Genomic DNA, 12,927 nt, shown 5'->3' with positions numbered 1-12,927 from the left:
GTCAACACAAAGTAATATAACAAGTGCAATAGGTAAACATGTAAGAATCAATGCACACAGTTGATACAAGTGTTTGCTTCTAAGATAGAAAGAATAGGTGAACTGACTCAACAATAAAGTAAAAGAATGGCCCTTCGCAGAGGGAAGCATGGATTACTATATTTGTGCTAGAGCTTTTCATTTTGAAAACTTAGAAACAATTTTGTCAACGGTAATAATAAATCATATGTGTTATGTATAAGATATCCTATAAGTTGCAAGCCTCATGCATAGTATACCAATAGTGCTCGCACCTTGTCCTAATTAGCTTGGATTAACATGGATTATCATTGCATAGCATATGTTTCAACCAAGTGCCACAAAGGGGTACCTCTATGCCGCTTGTACAAAGGTCTAAGGAGAAAGCTCGCATTGGATTTCTCGCTTTTGATTATTCTCAACTTAGACATCCATACCGGGACAACATAGACAACAGATAATGGACTCCTCTTTAATGCATAAGCATTCAACAACAGCTTAAAATTCTCATAAGAGATTGAGGATTGATTGTCCAAACCGAAACTTCCACCATGGATCATGGCTTTAGTTAGCGGCCCAATGTTCTTCTCTAACAATATGCATACTCAAACCATTTGATCATGAAAATCGCCCTTACTTCAGACAAGACGAACATGCATAGCAACTCACATGATATTCAACAAAGGTGTAATAGTTGATGGCGTCCCTAGAAATATGGTTACCGCTCAACAAGCAACTTATTAAGAAATAAGATACATAGCTACATATTCTTCACCACAATAGTTTTTAAGGCTATTTTCCCATGAGCTTTATATTGCAAAGACAAATGATAGAATTTTAAAGGTAGCACTCAAGTAATGTACTTTGGAATGGCGAGAGAAATACCATGTAGTAGGTAGGTATGGTGGACACAAATGGCATAGTTTTTGGCTCAAGGATTTGGATGCACGAGAAGAATTCCTCTCAATACAAGGCTAGGCTAGCAAGGTTGTTTGAAGCAAACTCAAGTATAAAACGGTACAGCAAAGCTTACATATGAACATATTGCAAGCATTATAAGACTTTACATCGTCTCCTTGTTGTTCAAACACCTTAACCAGAAAATATCTAGACTCTAGAGACCAATCATGCAAACCAAATTTTAACAAGCTCTATGTAGTTCTTTATTAATGGGTGCAAAGTACATGATGAAAGAGCTTAAACATGATCTATATGAGCACAACAATTGCCAAGTATCAAATTATTTTAGACATTATACCAATTACCACATGCAGCATTTTCTGTTTCCAACCATATAACAATGAACGAAGTAGTTCACCCTTCGCCATGAACATTAAGGATAAAGCTAAGAACATATGTGTTCATACGAAACAGCGGAGCGTGTCTCTCTCCCAAACAAATAATGCTAGGATCCGAATTTATTCGAACAAAAACAAAAACAAAAACAAACAGACGCTCAAAGTAAAGCACATAAGATGTGACGGAATAAAAATATAGTTTCACTAGAGGTGACCTGATAAGTTGTCGATGAAGAAGGGATGCCTTGGGCATCCCGAAGCTTAGATGCTTGAGTCTTCTTAAAATATGCAGGGATGAACCACGGAGGCATCCCCAAGCTTAGACTTTTCACTCTTCTTGATCATATTGTATCATCCTCCTCTCTTGACCCTTGAAAACTTCCTCCACACCAAACTCAAAACAATCTCATTAGAGGGTTAGTGCATAATTGAAAATTCATATATTCAGAGGTGACATAATTATTCTTAACACTTCGGACATTGCACAAAGCTACTGAAAGTTAATGGAACAAAGAAATCCATCAAACATAGCAAAACAGGCAATGCGAAATAAAAGGCAGAATCTGTCAAAACAGAACAGTCCGTAAAGACGAATTTTTTAGAGGCACTGGACTTGCTCATATGAAAATGACCAAATTGAATGAAAGTTGCGTACATATCTGAGGATCACGCACGTAAATTGGCAGATGTTTCTAAATTTTCTACAGCAGGGGCGACTCAATTTCGTGATAGCAAGAAATCTGTTCCTGCGCAGTAATCCAAATCTAGTATTGACTTTACTATCAAAGACTTTACTTGGCACAACAATGCAATTAAATAAAGATAAGGATAGGTTTCTACAGTAGTAACAACTTCCAAGACTCAAACATAAAACAAAAGTGCAGAAGGAAAATAATGGATTGTCTCCCATAAGCGCTTTTCTTTAACGCCTTTCAGCTAGGCGCAGAAAGTGTGAATCAAGTATTGTCAAGAGATGAAGCATCAACATCATAATTTGTTCTAATAATAGAATCATAAGGTAACTTCATTCTCTTTCTAGGGAAGTGTTCCATACCTTTCTTGAGAGGAAATTGATATTTAATATTACCTTCCTTCATATCAATGGTAGCACCAACAGTTCGAAGAAAAGGTCTTCCCAATATAATGGGACAAGATGCATTGCATTCAATATCCAAGACAACAAAATCAACGGGGACAAGGTTATTGTTAACCATAATGCGAACATTATCAATCCTTCCCAAAGGTTTCTTTATAGCATTATCAGCAAGATTAACATCCAAATAACAGTTTTTCAATGGTGGCAAGTCAAGCATATCATAGATTTTCTTAGGCATAACAGAAATACTTGCACCAAGATCACATAAAGCATTACAATCAAAATCATTGACCCTCATCTTAATGATGGGCTCCCAACCATCTTCTAACTTCCTAGGAATAGAAGTTTCAAGTTTTAGTTTCTCCTCTCTAGCTTTTATGAGAGCATTTGTAATATGTTTTGTAAAGGCCAAATTTATAGCACTAGCATTGGGACTTTTAGCAAGTTTTTGTAAGAACTTTTTAACTTCAGAGATGTGACAATCCTATTATTGTTGTAAGAATTCCCATAAAAATTACCATAACTATTACCATTAGCAGAAGGATATGGCCTATAGTTGTTACCATAATTATTCCTATAAGCATTGTTGTTGAAATTATTACTTTTAATGAAGTTCACATCAACATGTTCTTCTTGGGCAACCAATGAAGCTAAAGGAACATTGTTAGGATCAACATTAGATCTACCATTCACAAGCATAGACATAATAGCATAAATCTTATCACTCAAGGAGGAGGTTTCTTCAACAGAATTTACCTTCTTACCTTGTGGAGCCCTTTCCGTGTGCCATTCAGAGTAATTGATCATCATATCATCAAGAAGCTTTGTTGCCGCCCCCAAAGTAATGGACATAAAGGTACCTCCAGCAGCTGAATCCAATAGGTTCCGCGAAGAAAAATTCAATCCTGCATAAAAGGTTTGGATGATCATCCAAGTAGTTAGTCCATGGGTAGGGCAATTCTTCACCAAAGATTTCATTCTCTCCCATGCTTGAGCAACATGTTCATTATCTAATTGCTTAAAATTCATTATGCTACTTCTCAAAGATATAATTTTAGCGGGAGGATAATATCTACCAATAAAAGCATCCTTACATTTAGTCCATGAATCAATACTATTTCTAGGCAGAGATAGCAACCAATCTTTAGCTCTTCCCCTTAAAAAGAAACAATTTTAATTTTATAATGTAACCATCTACATCCTTATACTTTTGCATTTCACATAGTTCAACAAAATTATTAAGATGGGCAGCTGCATCATCAGAACTAACACCAGAAAATTGCTCTCTCATAACAAGATTTAGTAAAGCAGGTTTAATTTCAAAGAATTCTGCTGTAGTGGCAGGTGGAGCAATAGGTGTGCATAAGAAATCATTATTATTTGTGCTAGTGAAGTCACACAACTTAGTATTCTCAGCAGTATTCATTTTAGCAGTAGTAAATAAAGCAAACTAAATAAAGTAAATGCAAGTAACTATTTTTTTGTGTTTTCAATATAGAGAACAAGACAGTAAATAAAGTAAATCTAGCAACTAATTTTTGTGTGTTTTTGATATAAAAGCAAACAAAGCAGTAAATAAAGTAAAGTAAAGCAAGACAAAAACAAAGTAAAGAGATTGGATGTGGGAGACTCCCCTTGCAGCGTGTCTTGATCTCCCCGGCAACGGCGCTAGAAATTTAGCTTGATACGCGCAAAGCACACGCCCGTTGGGAACCCCAAGTGGAAGGTGTGATGCGTATAGCAGCAAGTTTCCCTCAGTAAGAAACCAATGTTTATCGAACCAGTAGGAGTCAAGGATCACGTGAAGGTCGTTGGTGACGGAGTGTAGTGCGGCGCAACACCAGGGATTCCGGCGCCAACGTGGAACCTGCACAACACAATCAAAGTACTTTTCCCCAACGTAACAGTGAGGTTGTCAATCTCACCGGCTTGCTGTAAACAATGGATTAGATGTATAGTGTGGATGATGATGTTTGTTTACGAAGAACAGTAAAGAACAGAGTTTGCAGTAGATTGTATTTCAGATGTAAAGAATGGACCGGGGTCCACAGTTCACTAGTGGTGTCTCTCCCATAAGATAAATAGCATGTTGGGTGAACAAATTACAGCTGGGCAATTGACAAATAAAGAAGGCATAACAATGCACATACATATATCATGATGAGTACTATGAGATTTAATCAGGGCATTACGACAAAGTACATAGACCGCTATCCAAGCATGCATCTATGCCTAAAAAGTCCACCTTCAGGTTATCATCCGAACCCCTTCCAGTATTAAGTTGCAAACAATAGACAATTGCATTAAGTATGGTGCGTAATGTAATCAACACAAATATCCTTAGACAAAGCATCGATGTTTTATCCCTAGTGGAAACAGCACATCCACAACCTTAGAACTTTCTGTCACTTTCCCAGATTCAATGGAGGCATGAACCCACTATCGAGCATAAATACTCCCTCTTGGAGTCACAAGTATCAACTTGGCCAGAGCCTCTACTAGCAACAGAGTGCATGCAAGAACATAAACAACATATATGATAGATTGATAATCAACTTGACATAGTATTCAATATTCATCGGATCCCAACAAACACAACATGTAGCATTACAAATAGATGATCTTGATCATGATAGGCAGCTCACAAGATCTAACATGATAGCACAATGAGGAGAAGACAACCATCTAGCTACTGCTATGGACCCATAGTCCAGGGGTGAACTACTCACACATCGATCCGGAGGCGATCATGGTGATGAAGAGACCTCCGGGAGATGATTCCCCTCTCCGGCAGGGTGCCGAAGGCGATCTCCTGAATCCCCCGAGATGGGATTGGCGGCTGTGGCGTCTCTGCAAGGTTTTCCGTATCGTGGCTCTCGGTACTGGGGTATTCGCGACAAAGGCTTTAAGTAGGCGGAAGGGTAGGTTTAGGGGCGACGCGGGGGGGCCGACACAACAGGGCCGCGCGGCCAAGGCCTGGGCCGCGCCGCCCTGTTGTGTCGGCGCCTCGTCGCCCCACTTCGTTTCCCTTTCGGTCTTCTAGAAGCTTCGTGGAAAAATAAGACCCTGGGCGTTGATTTCGTCCAATTCCGAGAATATCTCCTTTGTAGGATTTCTGAAACCAAAAACAGCAGAAAACAACAAGCTGGCTCTTCGGCATCTCGTCAATAGGTTAGTGCCGGAAAATGCATAATAATGATATATAATGTGTATAAAACATGTGAGTATCATCATAAAAGTAGCATGGAACATAAGAAATTATAGATACGTTTGAGACGTATCACTTGTCCTTGGGGGCGACGGGGATGGCGTTGCTCCCAGTCCTTGGAGCGGTGTTGGTGTTGTTGTTGGTGTTGGGGGCTCTAGGCGGAGCGCGGTTGAAGTTGTTGTTGTTGTTGTTGTTGTTGTTGCTGCTGTTGTTGTGGTGGCCTCCTGGCCTGGAGTTTCCTCCACTCCGGTTCTGATAACCGGGGCGTGAAGTCTGCATCTGGGGCTTGTTGTTGTTCCTTGGAGTGAAACCTCCGCTTGAGCTGGGGCGATACTTCGGGGCGTTGCTGGGCCCACTAGGTGCATCATGCGGCGTTTGCGGTTCTCATTGGCTTGGTTCAACTTGCCTTCCATCTGGATGGCGGAGTCTACTAAGGCTTCAAGGTCGGCGAAGGGGATGTTGACGAGGACAGTCTGCATCTCGTCATGCAGTCCGTTCAGGAATCTCTCCTGCCTCTTCTCGGTGGTGTCGGTCTCGTCGGGGGCGTACCTTGACAGTGTAAGGAACCTGTCGCGGTATTCTACCACCGTCATGCGCCCTTGCTTGAGTTCGCGGAACTCATCCCTCATCTTCTTGATAAGACCCGGGGGCACATGGTACTTGCTAAACTTGAGCTTGAAGTCTGCCCAAGTCATGACTTGACCTCCGTTCATGGCACGGGTGCTAGTCCACCAGGCTCGGGCTGGTCCGGCAAGGTAGTGGGTTGCGAACAAGACTTTCTCGTTGGCTTCTACTCCGGCTACTTCCAAGTTGTTCTCCATAGTCTGGAGCCAGTCGTCGGCGTCGAGGGGTTCTTCAGTCTTGCTAAACACCGGAGGGTTGGTGTTCTGGAAGTTCTTGAGCTTGGATCCGGGGTGATCATGATTTCCATGGCCTTGGTTGGCAAGGTTTTGCAGTGTTGTGATGTTGGCTTGACGTTCAGCTCTGTCAGTCTCCCTGTCGGCCATCAGGGTCTGCAGAAGTTGCATCATGGCATCGTTGTTGTTGCGATTGGGAGGGGCCATCTGAACATAGAGAAGATCATGAGATAAGAGGGAAATTTCTATGGTTTATTTTGAGTAAGTTCACAAATTTAAAACTTGTATACTTTTGATGACAAACACAAACATTCATTCATTCATTCAACATCACACATTACAAACTAACACTTCCCATGGTTTTAAGAACCATTCATCATGCTACGATACAAGGGACGGGATACAACTCACACCTACATAAGTGATCAAGTGCAACTACTCCTCATCGTCCACATCGATCGGGACGAAGTCGTCGGGTCCCGCCTCCAGGAACTCGTAGTCCTCCTCCTCGGTGAACTCGTCCTCCTCAAAGTCGTCGTCGTCGCTCAGGAAGGCTCCTCCTCCCTGAAGGTTGATACCTCCATCGTCTTCCTCCATCTCTCTCAGCTGGTCCTCCTGGGCCTTGACAGTGGCCTCCAAGGATGCTATCTTGGCGCGAAGGCGCACAATAGTAGCGTCCTTCTTGGCACGCTGCAGGCGGAGCTTCTTGCGGTCCTGGGCAAGCATCTTGATGGCATCGGCATGAGTTGCCAATGCAAGGTGAGTCTGGTTGGCGTAAGCACGGGCGTTGTCCAGATCCTGCTGAGTGTGGTACAGCATGAAATCCAGATGCTCAGCATGGTGCCTCAACTCAGGGTGAGACTGCAGCTCCATGGGCACTCCCATAGCATCACGCCTCACGAGATGCGCGAAGCGGGACGCAAGTAGGCGCACCACGTTCTGTCAACAGAGACGCGCAAGTGCCTCCTGAAGGGCACGTGGGAGTCCGTCGAGCCAGTTGCTCTCGCGGAAGGAGAAGAGGATCCTCTCCGAGGTGGGAGGCTCCATCTTGCCCCTCAAGTCAGCGGTGATGATCCACTGCAACTCTCCTCCGGGCTGGTCATCCACCTGGATCCCGTGGAACTCGGGGTGTGGGCGTCCAAGAAAGTCCGAGACGGCGTTGAGGTTGTGCTCGAAGATCAGACTCCTGCCGTTACGAAGCTGGTAAAACTTGGCGTTGAGGGGTTCATTCGGCTCCATCTGAAAGCGAAATGGATGAGTAAGTTAGAGAGTGAACAAGTGTGGCAAAATTTTAGGTAGATTCAAACAAGAAGGAGCATGATTCATCAATTTTTGAAAAGATCTCAAAGACAAGAGTGTGAATAGATTTTCATAAATATTCCCTTCATTTGATTTCAAAGTTACGTTTTTCTGAACGTCCATTCTAACTAGGGTCTTCTAATGTCAAACAATGGCTCTGATACCAACTTGTCAACACCCGGATTTTTAAGTCCAGATGCCTATTATGTCATTCATCGCAATCCCAGGAATATTGTTGTTGCGAGGCATAATAGTCGAATATCATAGTCATCATTCATTACAAACCATATTGTCTTACAACTTGAATCACATGATCCATATTACACAAATAGTTGATCTATTGATCAACGAACAAACACAAGTTCATAGCGGAAGCGTAAAGATAAATGGACTCTCTAGTCCACAGGCCAACGCTTGACGTCGGAAGACTCCTAGTTGTCGTAGGCGCCCTGCTGGTCATCTCCTTGGTAGTTCTGTTCATCTTCATACTCTGGCCATTTGAATAGCCAGGGACAAAGCCATGAGTACTTTAAGTACTCGCAAACTAATACTAGTGTAAGTGCTAACAATTCTAGTAAGGGGGTGCTAAGCTCTAGTTTATTTGCATAAAGCCAATTTTAGTTCACAAGTATTTGAGAAAAGACTTATTCAAGTGCTAACTAACTCAAGTGGGAACATTAGTGTCATTCCCACACCTTAAGTGGTGATTCAAAAACAAGTCACCATTCACCATTCACTTCACCAATATTTTCAAGAATCTGACCCGGAAACTGTATGGCCTTTCCAACCGTCCGTAACCGTGGACGCGGCTATTCGAATAGGTTTACACTTTGCAGAGGTTGCACGCTTGTGCCACAACATTTGATTTCATCCGTCGGGATAACCCCGAATCATCGTAACACAGTACGCGGATCATCAACCATAACCTTTCAGTTACAAACCCTAGTATGAGCACCTCTCCCCATGAGCTTGGCCTCCCGGTGAAGACCAACTGTCAACCCGGGAACTGCATAGGGCTTGGCCGTACAATTCACCTCAATTCACATCATTTCTCAACAACGGAGGCAGCCTCGGCATAACCCCTATGATGTGTGTTCAGAGGGAACCCATACTAAGATGCATAAACTTCTAGTTAAGCCCTACCCATAATCAGGTATTGTGGGGGTACTCAAAATTGGAAAGGTATCTCATTCAAACCAAAATCAGTTTTAATCAAAAATCACCATCTTCTCTAGGTCATATTCACCTTCAAAAATCATTCAATGGAATGACTCATCATTCCAAGGTTTCAAATTCAATTCAAGTCACATGTTCTCATCTAGAGTAGTCAAGTTTTAGTATTTAGCACTAGCACTAATCATGAGGGGTGCTATCTTGCTTGGCTAGCTTGAGACTAACTTTGCTACTCTAGTAATCTTCTTAACTTAGACCAAAGTTAACTATAAAAGTGTTGCGGTCAGAAACCCACCGGCGAGCAGCGACGGGCAACACTGTAGAGCCGGGAGGCTCCCAGGACTGCGGTTGGCCCTGGTCCCTCCGAGCGACGGCCCGCAAAGACTCGGCACGCACGTCCGATGCTTGGTGCAAGGGCGTGCCACCTGACCTATACCTGGTCGGGGAAGGTGTTGGATGTGCCTCGTTTAGTTTCCTGCATGGCATACACGTAAACATTAAATACGAGCCTCGATCGGCTCTCGAGGTTGTCTCGTGAATCGGCTCAAGGAGCCGATCCACCCATGATCCGTACGAGGTGTACGATCAGATGGTGGTCCTGCTTGATCGAAATAAAGCTAAAACGACCTACTACGATTTAGGGTTTTCACCACATAATCGGAACATCCTACTCGTGATTGAGCCTGGAGGCCACGCACGGTGATCGTAAACCGACCCTAGACAAGGCCTAAAAACCAACACGAAGTTGATCCTCGGAACATCCTGTCTAGGGCTAGCAAACTACACCCTACGCGCCACTGGATCCTTCAACCCGTTTGTAAGGCCTAACTATGCGAGATATTAAACTAATCCTTGAAGAACAAGGAGCAATCATGACGGATCGGATCTACTAAATAATGATCAAGCGGGGTGCCGCCCTTACACCCAAGATAGGTGTAAGGGCGGCTAGATGTCTAAGGGTTGCATGGACGAAAGCATATGATACGATGAAATAATGCTAACCCTAAAACATCTAGGGATGATAACTACATTGCTCGCCATCAACAAGGCTTCAGTACGAGCAACGCATGAACAGCGAGTAAACGTGTACTGCCTAGATCGCAAGATGCGATCTAGGCAGCATGATGCTTACCCGGAAGAAACCCTCGAGACAAGGGAGTTGGCGATGCGCCTAGATTGGTTTGTGGTGAACGTGATTGTTGTTTATTTCATAAACCCTAGATACATATTTATAGTCCGTAGACTTTCTAACGTGGGGATAATCCCAACCGGACACGAGCCCAAACTCTATCTAACCGACACGTATCCTACTATATTACAGATACACGGGCAAACAAGCCCAAACTTTGCATATAAGGCCGATTCATGCATTTCTTCCATGTATATTCTTCAAGCCCATCTTCAATCGCGGCCCACCTCGATCCGGTCAAATTCGGTGATAACACATGCCCCCTGGTTTTGGAAATGACAATTCCAAAATCACTCCGCTTTTCTTCGTTGGGTCATGTCGTGGCGAGCGAGAACACTGCGAGTATCCTTCATCATGATGCCTTGCCTTCTTGACTTCTATGCGCGATTCGACAATTCTTTGGCACCACTTCCTCGGAAACTGCTGTAACATTAACTCTCCCCAATATCCCATTATTTAACCACGTCGAGCAGTTCGCCCCTTCACCCTCCTGCTCCGTACTAGCCATCGGCAAAAAACCCCCATTCCTCCGTAGCCATGTCTTCTTCCTCCTCATCCTCTTCTGCCTCCTCAAACCTCTCATACGTATCATCTCCCTTCCGTGAGCCGACGCCAGAGTGGGGCTCGTTGGCGGCGCACAACATCCTCGCCCCGACGACGTGGGACAAGGAGGAACACGATTCCTCCATCTGGTCCGAAGATGACAAATCCTTGACCGACGGAGAGGACGACCTTCAATTCCTCGTCGACGGGGAGGAGGAGGCGGAGAGCGAGGACGACCGCTTCTCTGGGACGACTTCACCTCCTCCGAGGAAGAGGCGGAGGAGGACGACGATGACTCCCTCGAAGGTTACCCACCGGCGAAGCGCCTCCGCGCGCTGGTGGGACGACGACGGCGATGACGAGCGATGAGGAAGACGAGGCTCCCGTAGAAGGCTACGGGAGCAGCGATGAGGAGCCTATCAGCAGCTGCGCCGGCGGCAACGACGACGATGACGAGGGCAACAACGGCCCTTAGATTAGGGACTAGTAGTAGTAGTCGGCTTTTGTTCTTTCTTCCCCGAGCAATCGGCTCTTTCTTTGTAAGAAATCCCACTATTAATGAAGAAAATATTCCCCAATTAATCTTGCTTTCTTGTCAACTTTACCGATCGTCGAACGAAGTCGCTGTACAGAGAGCCGATAGCAGGGCATCGGCTTGTACTATAAACGCGATTTGAGGCCAAGCCGTTGCCTATCCACACGGTCCAACAGGTCTAGCTCACGTCCAAACCATCCTCCAATCTTAAACGTGCAGATTGAACTCCTCGGCAACCACTAGGAGATTCATCCCAAATATCATGATTTCTGATTTGAAACCGATCTGTTGACCTGCTTAATTGAGCTTGTTCCTCTAGAGTCGATGGAAATGCATCGGCTTTTATTATTCTGAAGTCGATGCCCGTGCATCGGCTGTACGCATACTGTTGTCTCCACATGTTTTCTCAAGTCGATGTCTGTGCATCGGCTGTGATTTTTTTTTTACTGGCCGATTCTAAATCGGCCTCCATATCTCACTGCCCATCCTCCCACATGCTTGGGAAGTACTTCTTGAGATGTTGGCCATTGACGGCCACTGGGAACTTCACACCATCCAACTGTTCAAGCATGTAGGCATTGCCCTTCAGAACCTGGATGACTTTGTAAGGACCGTGCCAATTAGGAGACCATTTGCCGTATGCTTTATCCCTGGTTCCTAGTGGCAACACGGCTTCCCATACTAGATCACCAACTTGAAACTCCTTTGGTCTCACCTTCTTATTGTATGCCCGAGCTACCCTGGCTTTGTTCTCTTTAATCTTCTCCAACGACCAAAGTCTAAGTTCCGTTGCATCCTCAATAGTGTCACTCATCAGGGTTGCATATTCCTCAGGCGTCGGAGTCATTCCGAAACGCGACACGTCTCGATCCGGCAGTAATTTCCCAAGGTAATACGGCCTCCTGCCCATAGACAAGCTGGTACGGCGAAGTCTTTATAGCTCCATGGCATGACATGCGATAGGCCCACAAAGCCTGCGACAACGTCTCATGCCACACCCTGGGGTTCTCCTCAATCTTCCTCTTAATCAGCTTGATCAGGCTTTGATTGGATGCTTCGGCTTGCCCGTTGGCTTGAGCATAGTATGGAGATGATCGGATCAGCTTAATCCCCATGTCATCACAGAATTTTCTGAATTCTTTCGAGACAAAAACCGAACCTCCATCGGTCGTGATGGTTTGGGGAATCCCAAATCTATGAATGACATGTTCTTTGACAAATTGGATAACATCCTCCGATTTTACCTTCTTCATGGGAACGGCCTCCACCCATTTGGTGAAATAATCTGTAATGGCCAGAATCCACTCGTGGTTCTTGCTCGACGGAGGATGGATTTTGCCGATCATATCCATGCCCCAACCTCGAAATGGCCAAGGTTTGATGATGGGGTTCATCGCTGATGCGGGTACCATCTGAATTTTTCCGAACATCTGACACGCTTGGCATCCCTTATAGTACTTGAAGTAGTCCTCAAGCATGGTAGGCCAATAAAATCATGATCGCCTAATTAACCATTTCATCTTATGAGCCGATTGGTGAGTTCCTGTTGACTGCCAAAACCCACCGGCGGGCAGCGGCCTTGTCAACACTGTAGAGCCGGGAAGAGCCTAGAGCTGCGGCTGGCTGAGACCCCTCCGAGCGACGGCCCGCAATGCTCTTCTGGTCACACGCGGCGTTGCGAAGTGCAAGGGCGTGCCACCTGACCTATACC

This window comes from Lolium rigidum, chromosome 7 (genome assembly GCF_022539505.1).
Source record: "Lolium rigidum isolate FL_2022 chromosome 7, APGP_CSIRO_Lrig_0.1, whole genome shotgun sequence".
Taxonomy (NCBI): domain Eukaryota; kingdom Viridiplantae; phylum Streptophyta; class Magnoliopsida; order Poales; family Poaceae; genus Lolium; species Lolium rigidum.
Note: the sequence above shows the minus strand (reverse complement) of the source record.